Genomic DNA, 13510 nt, shown 5'->3' on the forward strand with positions numbered 1-13510 from the left:
CGTTCGCCTACAATTCCTCACGCCATGGTACCACTGGATACCTCCCCTTCTACCTGCTCTTTGGCCACAACCCTTTGCTACCCTTTGACAGCTTACTGTCTCGTCAGCCTTATGCCAGTAGTTACGGTTGTGCCGCCATTGCTCGTGTTGACTGCGCCCACCAAATCGCTAGGGATCGTCTCGACGCTTCTAAGACCGCCAAGAAACATCGTCACAACCTTCATCACTGTGACGCCCACTACCCTCCCGGCTCCCTCGTACTCCTCTGGCTGCCTGCGGGCCTTGTAGGTCTGTATGAGAAGATACTGCCTCGTTACGTGGGTCCTTACCGCGTCTTGAGGAAACTGAACAATGTTAACCACAGTCTCCTCCCGCGGCCCCGTCTATACACCTCGTCCACTTCGCCTGTCTTAAGCCCTACCATTCGAACCCACCGCGTTACGATGCCCAGGGACTTTGCTTCCTTCTGCGGGGCGGAGGGGGGTTAGTGTTGCAGTACACAGTCGCCAGGTGAAGAGGACGTTGTTCTGTCGCTGAGCAGTTGACGACGACGAGGACGCTGCAGCTAGTGCTTGGGTGAGTGGTTTTGGTGTGCCTTTTGACTGCGGCCTGTCGCACCTGCTGTTGTTGCCTCCAATACGATGACACATACTGCTCCTTAGGTAACCCCCGTATATCAGCTTCGTCTTCTTCGTTACAATATGGAACGTAGCACGAAGAATTGATTAACCGCCTTAGAGCTTATGAGATTTTTGGCTAATCCTGCAGCCAGTCTGGATGTTTATTGTGGGAGAGGTGCAGTTGGCAAGCCTGTTGAACAGATGTTGAGAGGAATTGTTAGGCTTTTTCCTTTCGATGTAGTTTGAAGACACAGATGCGGTGTAAAACAAAAGAGGACACGTAAAACAAAGTACAGAACTTCGCAAACCAGGGGACTTATTTGGAGACTCCAGTCAGGGTATAAAGCCAAATGAATTACAAGTCCTCTGACAGCATTCACTATTGGAAAATCTGCAGAATATATTGTTTTGTGGAATATACCACTTGCCAGAAAATCTATCTTATAAAAAACCGATTTGTCAAACACGAAAATGCTCGCTGTGGCAGTTTCATTCCTACTCTGAAGCTGTACATGTCATAAGTTTACAGCAGCAAACCTTCGGGTAAATTAATAATCTGGCTTACCCAGTAATAGCTCCTCTTACTCACGATTACGGTTCCAAATTTTCATATGAGTTTGGAGATGCCAGAGTAGTACAATCGACTGTATTTTGGTTTTTAGGAGGACGTCATATAAATTGCGGACACGAAAGAGAACCGATCTAGGATGAAATTTCTGTGCCTCGTAGCAAACAAAAAGGTGTGACGATGGCCAATACTCGAACTTTTTTCGTAGAAAGCTAATCTTCGAATACTATTATCAACATAAAAAAGTCTGGACATTCTTCTATAAATACATTATTTGGGCAACGAATACGTATGCACTCCACAACGCAGAACTGAAATTTCCTGAACTTATGTGATTTTCTTGAAGGCTCGCTGCTGTTCTTAAAGGTGTTTTAATGCTAAAGCAATTATCTTGTTGCGCTGATACCGCATCCTATATTTATTGCTTTCTTTTTATTCCAGCCTTCAGAAAGTACTGAAGACGCTTTTGTCTCACCTGATTAGTACTATTTCATCTAAAAGCAGCCTTTTCAGTTTGCTCCATGTCTCCAGCGGTGAGGGCACTTCAAAAAGAGGCTATGTTTTCGCTTCATGGTTTTTCATCGAATGATGACAAATTGTGTCGACTAAGCGAAGGCACACAGTCTTCCTCCTCTTGTTTTTCCTCGCACTATCGCGCTTTTTTCTCAACTCTTCTGGCACCGTGTCTCGCAAAATTTCTTTAATTAAGCAAAGAAAGAGACCACAAAAAATTATTTGTCGCAGTTTATTTGTCAATAACAAAGACCGTGTCTTGCCGCCACGTTGTATTATATAAAATATGCAGCTGTTGACGGCATAAGCGATTTAAAAGCACCGGAAAGAATTCATCGCATCAGTGGAAAAAATCTTTTTCTGAAAACCTGAAGCAACTATATTAGGAACGAGTTTAAAAATTGTATGGGCCCCGCAGGGGGGCGTCTGCAGCTTGCAGGCGTTGATGGTGGCGACACCACGGGTTCCCGAGCATCCACAGAGACATCCCTCCAGGGGGATGATGGTGAACAGTGCATCACCACGGACCCGAGCACCCACGCCTAGCCGTGCGTGGCATCGCCGTGTCCGGGGAAAACGGTATCCTGGTGGTTGAGCCGATGCCGTGTGTTTGGACCTTAAAGGCCCCTAGGCGGACGCAACACACCACTCTGGCCCCAGCTTCCTGTAGACGGCACCTCCGACCGGAGGAAATCGGCAGTCGCCTTTCCCTGTCCTCCTTTCCGTCTTTTACTTTCCTATCTTTTTCTGACTACTGTCATGTCTCCTCCTCGTTTCCCGTTTTTTTTTTCCTTTCTTCATGGGCGGCTAGGGTTAACCTTGTGTTGCGAAATACCGTGGGTTTCGTCATATTTGGTTATAGTTGAGGTGTACAACTGGCGTGGGCAGGACTTGCGTGCAAGTTGCTGTCCCGTCCCCTTGTTGGGCTCCGTGGTGGGTGGCTGGCACCGTGACAGAAAAACTAAATTTTTTTATGGCTCCCCTTTATTCCAAACCTGATCGCTCTCTAAAAAGAAGGCGGAACGATGAAGATGTTTTTCAAAAAAGAAAAAGTGTCATTCCCAAAATTTCATGTTATTCATAGCAAAGTTGAAGAAAAAAAAGCAAGACTGATTTCCCCGATCCTGGTAGCAAATGCCTGACATTGGGCTTTGGGTACAAGGTATCAAAAATGGCTAGTGGCGACTTACTGCTCGGACTACGTGACACCGTCCAGCACTCGAAACTTGCAAACATTGTATCGATAGGGGAGATTCATGTCTCCATCACGTCACGCCGATTTTTGAACACAGTCCCAGGCATCATATCAGAAATTGATTCTGCTCACCTCTCTGAAAAAGAAATGCTTGAAGGCCTTGCCGACCAAGATGACATAAATGTTCAGCAGATAAAGATCCGGAAGGATAACAAGGAAATAGATACGAAACACCTGATCCTCACTTTCAACGCCAAGACACTCCTTGAAAGCATTGAAGTCGGGTACCTGAAAACAAATGTAAAGCCATATATACCCAACCCACGCAGATACTTCAATTGCCAGAGGTTCGGCCGTGGCTCACAGAATTGTCGCGGCCGCAAAACTTGCGCGAAAACCTGACCAGGCGCTGCTGCTGTATTTTGCATCGTGACATTCTGTGACGTTTTTTTTTCAGTAATTTTATCAGATTATCATTATTCTGAGGTGTAGCGCATGCAAGTTATTTTCTGAGAGATTACGTACAAATCATTCCACATAACAGAAATGCGTGCTTGTTCACTTTTGTTCTCTTCCCATCTTTTATTCTCTTTCACATGTTAAACGCAAGAGCTTATTTATAATTGATGTTAATCGAGAGAAAATGTTGTACGACATGCCTACCTGCTTGGTCTCGTTGAGACCGCAGTATTGTAAATAAATAAATAAATAAAATGCTCTTCGAAGGATCACCAGTAAGGTGAATGTGTTGCTGACCCGCGGTGCACAAATTGTGAAGAAGACCATGCTGCATACTCTAGGGCTTGTTCGTCTTGGAAGAAAGAAAAAGAAACAATTACTTTGAAAACTACTGCAGACATTTCTCTCAAGGAAGCAAGAAGGCGATACGCCGAAACAAACAGATCCTCCTTCACTGCAAAAACAAACTTCACCGATGTGGTGCGTGGGCACGCCGCATCACACCAGGCTTCGGCACCTGTCCAGGCCGCACGCAGTGGGCCTATGGCAGGGCCATCCGCACCCCCTGTTGGAGTAGCTGACACTACTCCGCCAACCCCAAAGCACGCTGCGCAGACCCCCGGGTCAGCGGGCCTCAAGACCTCTTCCCACAGGTCGAGGTCTAACTCAAAAGTCAGCCTGCGTCCTGCACGGTCGTCCAGCGCCACTCCAGCGGCGATGGACACGATCCAGGACAGCCCCGTGCTGTCCACGTCGGACGGACGGCGGAGGTCCTTGGATCAATAAAAAAATGTGAGGCTCCGAGTCACGGAGCCAAATCAAAGTTAATCTAATTTTATCTGCACACACGGACACAACATTAAGATGGCTTTCATAATACACTGGAACTGCAGAGGCCTCGCATATAACTATAACGACATAAAAGACATTTTAAACACAATTTCCCCGATTGCTTTATGTGTGCAGCAAACCAATCTAGGCCCTCAGTACACAAAGGTGCTAAAGAAGTATACTGTCTTTCGCCGTGACCGAGAGGGGGCGAGCAGACTCTCGGGAGGCGTAGGAATCATTGTGAAACCTGGAGTAGCAGCTGGCGAGATCAAACTGAAAACTAGATTCGAAGCCGTAGCAGCCACTGTAGTTGATTAAAAAACCATTACACTTTGTAGCATATATCTCCAACCACATCCTGAAGTAACACAACATGAATTATAGAACCTTTTAGAGCAGTTACCAGTGCCATACTTGATAGTTGGCGATTTTAATGCACACTCTTGTTTCTGGGGCAGTGAGAAATCCGATAGCAGAGGTCAAGTTATTGAGGATTTTGTACTATCCAGCAATATTTGTTTATTGAACACCGGTTGACCAACTTATTACTCTTCTAGTTCAGGAAAAATGAGTGTTCTAGATTTGTCTTTTAGCTCTATTTAAGTTTTTAGCTATTTTAAATGGGATGTTTTAGACAACCCATATGGAAGCGATCATCTCCCTGTTGAAATCTGCCTGTCATCCCCACCATTAGCCACCCCGACAAAACCATGGCGTTGGAAGCTCAATTTAGCAGACTGGCAGCTTTTTAGAACAGCAGCCACGTCAGAAAATATTGCGTTAGAAAATCTTAATATAAATGAAATAAGTGAAAAGCTCACAAATTGTATTCTTGCTGCCGCACACTTGGTTATCCCCAGTCTTCAGGAATAGTACAACTCAACCATATATTGTGGTGGCCACGAGATTGCAAAGAAGAAATAAAACAACAAAATAAAGCTTGGGTATATTTCGCGATACCCCACTCAGGAGAGCCTTATCAACTTTAAAAAAGCAAGAGCAAAAGCGCGGTACATACGTGGAAATGCCGAAAAATAATCTTGGGAGCGCTTCATTTCCTCGATAAACGGCCAAGTTTCATCGAAAAAAATGTGGGAGGCAGTACACAAAATGAATGGTCGCTACTCTCCATTCACAGTTCCTGTTCTGACAGCCCCTTGTGTACAGACAAATATAAAACAACAAGCAGACATATTAGGTGAACATTTTTCCACTGCATCTAGTTCCTCTAACTATACAGAATTATTTTTAAAGTGTAAAAACACAGCCGAAAAAGAAAGACTGCGATAAAGGGCAGTGCTCACGAACCATATAACAGCCCATTTACACTACAAGAAATTAACAGCGTACTTTCTTCCGGTAAACAGACTGCACCAGCACCAAATGAAGTCCATTACGAAATGCTCGCCCACCTGTCCGAGCCCGCTGTAGACCCGCTTTTGATATTTTTTTAACAAAATATGGTTATCAGGAGAGATACCGGAGGCTTGGAAAAAAGCCATTATTCTGCCGTTGTTGAAGCCGGGAAAGGTACCTACCGCCCCTGGCAATTACAGGCCTATAGCCCTAACAAGCGTAATTGACAAATCTTTTGAAAGCGACCTTAACATTAAATTAATGTTTCTGCAACAATCCCGTGATCTTCTTGACATCCATCAGTGTGTGTTTAAAAAGGCGTGCTCTACAACCGACCATCTAGTCCGCCTAGAGAACACAGTCCGAGAAGCATTTATACACAAGCAAGACTGCCTTGCGGTCTTTTTTGATTTAGAGAAAGCCTATGACACCACATGGAGGTTTGGCATACCGCGGGGCCTTGGAGAGCACGCCATCGTTGGTAGAATGCTGAAATGTTTGAGTGACTACTTGACCAGCCATTCATTTCAAGTACGCCTGGGTGCCACTATTTCTAAGAATTTCATTCAAGAGAAGTGCGTGCCTCAGGGGTGCATTTTAAGCACCATGCTTTTTATGGTAAAAATGAATTCCCTAAAAAAATAATTCCACAGTATATCATGTATTCAGTCTATGTCGACGATCTCCAGATTGCTTGCACATCCTCTAGCGTTACATTGTGCGAGAGGCAAATACAGCTGACAGTAAATAAACTAACAACATGGGCAGACAAAAATGGTTTCAAGTTTTATGCACAAAAGTCAGTAGCTGTTCTGTTCTCGCTTAAAAGAGGACTGCACAGTGATCTCTCCCTCTATCTAAAATAAGTCGCACTACCAATTAAAGATGAGCACAAATTTCTAGGAATAACTTATGACAAAAAGCTCACCTTCTTACCACACATAAACACCCTCAAAAAGAAAGCTTCTAAATGTCTGAATATATTAAATCTACTTTCACAAAAACACTGGGTTCCCGATATGACTTGTGTTTTACAGATTCATCGCTCTGTAGCACACTCTACATTAAATTTTGGATGCATAGTTTATGAATCAGCGAGGCAATCGTACCTTAAACGGCTGAATCTAGTTCATAATTTAGGTTTGTGTCTTTCCCCCGGCGCATACAGGACGTCACCCATAAACAGTCTTTATGTGGAAACCAATGAACCATCACTTAGAGACAGAAGAACCATGCTCACATGCTCGTACATTTTGAAAATCTGTTCACTACCTAAACATACCTGTCACCAAATAGTCACAATGTGCCCGTCTAGAACACTATTTAACAACAAACCATTAGCTTTAAGGCCACTTCTCCTGCGTTTTGAAGAGATGTGCCAAAATCTCGGCGTAGATGATGCATTTCCTGGCATTGCTCAAAGGCGAGGTCCACTGCCTCCAGGGTACAATTTTCCTGCAATCTGTGACCTCACTCTTACACATTTCCGCAAAAAAACAAACTCCACAGCAACATATAATACTAGAATTCCGTGCCCTTGAAGAAAAATACAGTTGTTTTGCAGAATGTTATACTGGTGGATCAAAAACAGATATTTGCATAGGAAGCGCAGTGGTGCGAGTGAGTTCGGAGGAAATAGTAAAGCTACCACAGTCTTCCTCCATCTTCACCGCGGAGTGCTACGCAGTATGTGTGGCCATAGAATAAATACTATTTGAGAACCTCAAAGATGCTATTATTTACAAAGACTCCTTAAGTGTACTTACAGCTCTCCATTCTAAAAATGCAAGCCCCCCTCTGCTTTTTTACATCATACACAACATAGTAACTGCCACAGCTCAAGGACAAAATATAAAACTGTGCTGGGCCCCGAGCCATGTGGGAATAAAAGGCAATGAAAGAGCAGATGTGTGTGCTGCTAAATCTCGTGGCACGGAAATAAAAAAAGAAAATACACCGTTAAATGATTGCATGCAATTGGTAGCAAGGAAACTAAAGAAAAATGGCAGTCGGCTTGGAACAATGAAGTAAATAATTATTCAGACTTAGTAAAACCAGTTTTAGGTGAATTAAATTGTCTGTGCACCAAGAACGTTTCAAGGAAGTGATCTTATGTCGTCTCCGAATAGGCCACACGCACTTTGCTCACAACTTCCTACTAACAAAACAAGACAAACCTGTTTGCCAAGAATGCGCAGCTGAACTCACGGTTAACCCCATTTTATTCTCTTGAGTGAAAGAAAAGTATTTTACTCAATTTTATAATGAATGTATTGCTTTTCATCCAACCCTGCTCTTAGGTGATCATGGTATTGTTAACATACCTTCTTTTTTTTTTGGTTTTGTTACGTTTCGCCTACAACGCGCGGTATAGCCGGCGCGGATGCAACGGACGCCGCGGCTTCGTTCATCGCGGCCGCAACGCCTCCCGCCAAGCGCGTCCAGGCATGTTTCAGTGCCACGTGTCGTCGTGCGTGCGTGTGTGTGTGTGTGTGCATGTTTTGCCCACGCTTGTCAAAGCGCGGCAGCCGGGGAGAGGAGCTCCCCCAACTGGGAGTCGAGGAGGTCTGACCGGCGCCGGCCTGGCGGACGCGCCCGTCACGCCTGAACATGTTCAAGCGTCGCCGTATCGGATGACTCTTCCCAAGCCGTTCCCTCTTGCCCTCGACTCCGAGGGTATAAAGAGAGCTGCCCCGGACGCCAAGGAGAGACTTCGATTTCGCCCTTCGAGTAACGTGGTCGCCCTGACCGGTTGCTCTTTTGAGATGCCAGAATAAACAAGTTGTTCTGTTGCCAGTCGAGTCATCCTTTGCCGGGACCTTCGGATGTTTCCAGCTTTGCCCCAGGCCGCCAGGCCAACGCTACCCTTGGGGCTTGCAACCCTTTTGCAACAACTGGTTGCCAGCGGTGAGATCCCGACAACGGAGGCCAGCAGCGAAGATATGCGGTCAACTGTATGCTGAGCAGCTCAACGACCATCCGGGAGCAGTGCAACGAGCCCTGTGTGATGACTGGTTGCCTGCAGCGGAACGACTGCGCTGAATTCTTGGCTGCAAGGTTTGGTGAGTGCGGGACTTTCTTCTTCTGAGTTTTGCCAGGCTTTTGTTAGTGTCAGAAACAGAGCTGGTAATTGTGGTTGTCGTTGCTGCCGGGTTAGTTTGCGGCAAGACAATAGTAGGCAGTAGAGAAAGCAGCATTCGGAGCAGCCATGGATTTGTAGTCGTTGCGCAAACCGAAATTGCTGGAGCTTGCAAGAGAGTTGGGTCTGGATGTCTCAGACAAACTCAGAAAGCCAGAACTGCTAAGGGCTATTCTTGAGTTGGAGGCTGATGATGACGAGCTGTCGGAATGCCTTGAGACCATTGAGGAGAGGGAGCAAAAAGAAAAAGAGGAGCGCGAACGTAAAGAACAAAAAGAGAAAGACGAGCGCGAACGTAAAGAACAAAAAGAAAAAGAGAAAGACGAGCGCGACCGTCAACACGCTTTGGAAATGAAGCGTCTCGAGGTAGAGATGGAACGCGCTCGTAATGGAAGTCAGGCACACGGTGCAGGAGAACGGGTATCGTTCAAAATGACTGACCTGATGCGGCCGTTTAAGCTTGGAGAGGACATTGGTTTGTTCCTGGTTAACTTTGAGCGAACGTGCGAGAAGCAGGGGTTCTCTCGGGAAACGTGGCCACAGCGCTTGCTCACTTTGTTACCCGCCGAGGCGGCCGACGTAGTCGCTCGCTTGAAGAGAGAGGAGGCAGAGGATTTCGACCAAGTGAAATCGAGTCTGCTAAAAAAGTACAGGCTGTCAGCGGAGGCGTTCCGTCGGAAGTTTCGGGAAAATGAAAAAGGCAGAAATGAGTCATATACAGAGTTTGCCTACAGGCTTATGTCAAACATGCAGGAGTGGCTCAAAGAAGAGAAAGCGTTTGGTGACCACGAGAAAATTCTGCAGTGTTTCGGGCTGGAACAGTTTTATAGTCGGTTACCTGAGAACGTGCGGTACTGGGTCTTGGATAGGCCAGACGTTAGTACAGTGGCTAAAGCCGCCGAGCTAGCCGAGGAGTTTGTGACGCGTCGGGCTCGCGGAGCTAAGGACGGTCAAAAGGGTGAATTTGGCTCCAAGTCTGAGAGGCCGAAGTTCACACCCATGAGAGCAAGGGGGGACACGCGTAGTGCGGATGCGAGTGAAAGCAGTCCGACCGAACGTAAGGAGACGGCGGCAGCCGAAGCTGAACGCAGAAAGCGGTTCGAGAGGAGGCAAGCGCGCGTGTGTTATACGTGCCAGAAGCCGGGTCACTTTTCGGCGCAGTGTCCAGAAACAAAAACAAAAGTCGTGTTTTTGTCATTATGCAGCACTGACGCGAACATGAAGCTTCTGGAGCCTTACATGCGAGACTTCCTCGTGAACGGGAAAGAGTGCCGAGTGCTTCGTGATTCCGCAGCTACAATGGATGTAGTTCACCCCTCTTACGTAGAACCCGATATGTTCACGGGCGAGTGCGCATGGATCAAGCAAGCAGTGGAAGCTCATAGCGTGTGTCTGCCCGTAGCAAAAGTGCTTATTGAAGGACCTTTCGGAGCACTTGAGACGGAGGCCGTAGTGTCATCTAGGCTGCCCCCCCAGTACCCGTACCTTTTTTCGAACAGGTCCGATCACCTCCTGCGCGAGAAGGGGCTTTTGTTTGGTGAGGCTAGCGTTCAGGCCTTAACCAGACCGAGAGTTCGGGAGCTCGCTGCAAAGGCGGTGGTTGCGGGGCCGACGTTGTCGAGCAATGAGAAAGGGTCGGAGGCGCAGCAAGCTGATATTCAGAGCACGTCCGAACTGAATAAAATTGAGCCTGTAGCGCTGAAGGCACCAGGTACTGGAGAGGAAATGCCCGACAAGGGAAAGTTAGAAGAGCTTCCGGTCGAGCTTCCGGGACTAGGCTCAGTGACGAACAGGGAAGACACTGATCAGGTCATTAGTGACTTACTCAGTAAAGCACAGCTGTCGCCTGAGCAGAAAACCGAACTACACCAACTCTTACAAGAGTTTCAAGGTCAGTTCTCTGAGAGGCCTGGTAGGACTTCTGTCCTTACTCATTATATAGAACTTACCTCCCCAGAGCCAGTACGATCCAAGGCGTACCGGGTGTCACCCCGCCAGCGCGATATTATGGAGGCTGAGGTAAAGAAAATGCTACAGCTCGGTGTTATTGAGGCGGGTGAGAGTGATTAAACCTCCCCTTTGATTTTAGTGGAGGTACCGGGCAAGGAACCTCGTCCTTGCGTCGACTACCGCAGGCTTAATTCCATTACTAAGGATCAAATTTATCCGATCCCTAACATCGAGGAGCGCCTTGAGAAAGTTAGTAGCGCTCAGTTTATTTCCACCCTAGATCTTGTCAGGGGTTATTGGCAGGTTCCACTTACAGAAGAGGCTAGTAGGTATGCGGCGTTCATTTCACCAATGGGAACATTCCGTCCTAAAGTTTTGAGTTTTGGTTTGAAGAACGCGCCATACTGCTTTTCAAGCCTCATGGACAAAGTGTTGCGGGGACAGGAAGAATTCGCTTTACCGTATTTAGACGACGTAGCGATATTCTCCGCCTCCTGGTCTGAGCATATGGCACACTTGCGGGCAGTGCTAACCCGCCTGCGCGAAGCGGGCTTGACAGTCAAGGCTCCCAAGTGCCAATTAGCACAGGCCGAGGTTGTCTACCTCGGTCACGTGATTGGACAGGGTCGTCGCCGCCCCTCTGAAATAAAGGTGGCCGCTGTGCGAGACTTCCCGCAACCGCGCACGAAGACCGATATTCGGTCGTTCTTGGGTGTCGCCGGCTACTATCAGAGGTACATCCCCAGGTACTCCGATATCGCGGCTCCCCTGACGGATGCTCTAAGAAAAACAGAGCCCCAAACAGTCGTCTGGAGCGAGACAAAGGAGAGAGCTTTTAGCGCCCTAAAGAGCGTCCTAACAAGCCAGCCTGTGCTACGATCGCCAGACTATACCAAAGGGTTCGTTGTTCAGTGCGATGCTAGTGAGCGAGGCATGGGCGTTGTACTGTGCCAAAGGGACAATGGAGAAGTGGAACACCCCGTCCTGTATGCTAGTCGTAAGCTGACCTGTCGTGAGCAGGCGTACAGCGCCACCGAGAAAGAGTGTGCGTGTCTCGTGTGGGCCGTTCAGAAATTGTCATGCTACCTAGCCGGCTCGAGGTTTATCATTGAGACGGATCACTGCCCTCTCCAATGGCTGCAGACCATATCTCCCAAAAATGGCCGCCTCCTGCGCTGGAGCCTCGCTTTGCAACAATATTCCTTTGAGGTGCGTTACAAAAAGGGGAGTCTCAACGGTAACGCCGATGGCTTAAGTCGAAGCCCCTAACGTAGGAATCCGCCTCAAAGTTGTTGGTTACTGATGTTTTCTTCCTGAGGCAGGATTTTTAACATATTGCTTTTGTTTAGTGTTTCAAAGTGATTATGTGCTTTCTAGTGCAATTTTCCAATTTGTGGACGCGTTCTGAGTGCTGCTTGACTACTGTAAGGAACTAGGCAGTAGTATAAAAGGGGAAAGAGCCTGGCAGAGCTTAGTGAGGGTTGTCTCGTGCTTGCTGACTGAGCGGTTGCGTTTCGGCATAGTTCTAACGCTTGCTGGGAACGAGCACAAAAATGGCAACTCTCCCGAAGTCACTTTGCAGTGCCCTGTATGAACCTGAACCTGAGAACGAGGCCTTCTCTGTGCGCTGCGCTCAAGCAACGTCGAGGGACCACCGGTTTCGATTATGAGCATCATCGAGCGACATCCCTCTGGACAGCGGATGCAGTCCCCTGACCATCGGGATCTCCTTCTCCCGGCGGGGCGGTCTGTTACGTTTCGCCTACAACGCGCGGTATAGCCGGCGCGGATGCAACGGACGCCGCGGCTTCGTTCATCGCGGCCGCAACGCCTCCCGCCAAGCGCGTCCAGGCATGTTTCAGTGCCACGTGTCGTCGTGCGTGCGTGTGTGTGTGTGTGTGCATGTTTTGCCCACGCTTGTCAAAGCGCGGCAGCCGGGGAGAGGAGCTCCCCCAACTGGGAGGCGAGGAGGTCTGACCGGCGCCGGCCTGGCGGACGCGCCCGTCACGCCTGAACATGTTCAAGCGTCGCCGTATCGGATGACTCTTCCCAAGCCGTTCCCTCTTGCCCTCGACTCCGAGGGTATAAAGAGAGCTGCCCCGGACGCCAAGGAGAGACTTCGATTTCGCCCTTCGAGTAACGTGGTCGCCCTGACCGGCTGCTCTTTTGAGATGCCAGAATAAACAAGTTGTTCTGTTGCCAGTCGAGTCATCCTTTGCCGGGACCTTCGGATGTTTCCAGCTTTGCCCCAGGCCGCCAGGCCAACGCTACCCTTGGGGCTTGCAACCCTTTTGCAACAGTTTTTAAAAGAAGCAGACGTACTTAAAAAACTGTAAACTTTGAACCACTGCCTCGCTTTATTGCATGATACACCTTCAGCCATTTTCTCATCCCCGAGAAGAAGGCTGAGGTCTTTCTTTGATTGGTTGGGAGCCTCAGGATCCTTGCCCAGCCAAGGATAGCCGCTGAGGCTACCTGACCTATTTTAAGGCTTTTACAGTTAGCCTTTTTAAAAATTTCTTTCCCTATGTTATTACTAGACAGTACAATATTTTACGCCATCTACACTATCAATCATATTTTCCATTGTAAACATTCTGCCCGAAACTTATTCTATACCTTGAGCCTGGCGCATGATGACCTTAGCTGCCTATGTGCCATAAAACTCAACACAACACAAATTGTATCGCTTAGGAGATGGTAGTATTCAGCGACCCAACCGGGAAAAATAGGCTGCCTATGAGAAACGCGCAGTACATGCGAAAAGAAACAGTCATCTTTTTTGCAGAAAATGCCATGCCTTTTTCTCCCGTCAAAGTAGTAAAAGCTCCTGATCTTTAAAGAGATAAGGCCACGAACAATATTGCCTTACCTCAAAT

Source organism: Amblyomma americanum, chromosome 4 (assembly GCF_052857255.1).
Source record: "Amblyomma americanum isolate KBUSLIRL-KWMA chromosome 4, ASM5285725v1, whole genome shotgun sequence".
In the NCBI taxonomy this organism is placed as follows: Eukaryota; Metazoa; Arthropoda; class Arachnida; order Ixodida; family Ixodidae; genus Amblyomma; species Amblyomma americanum.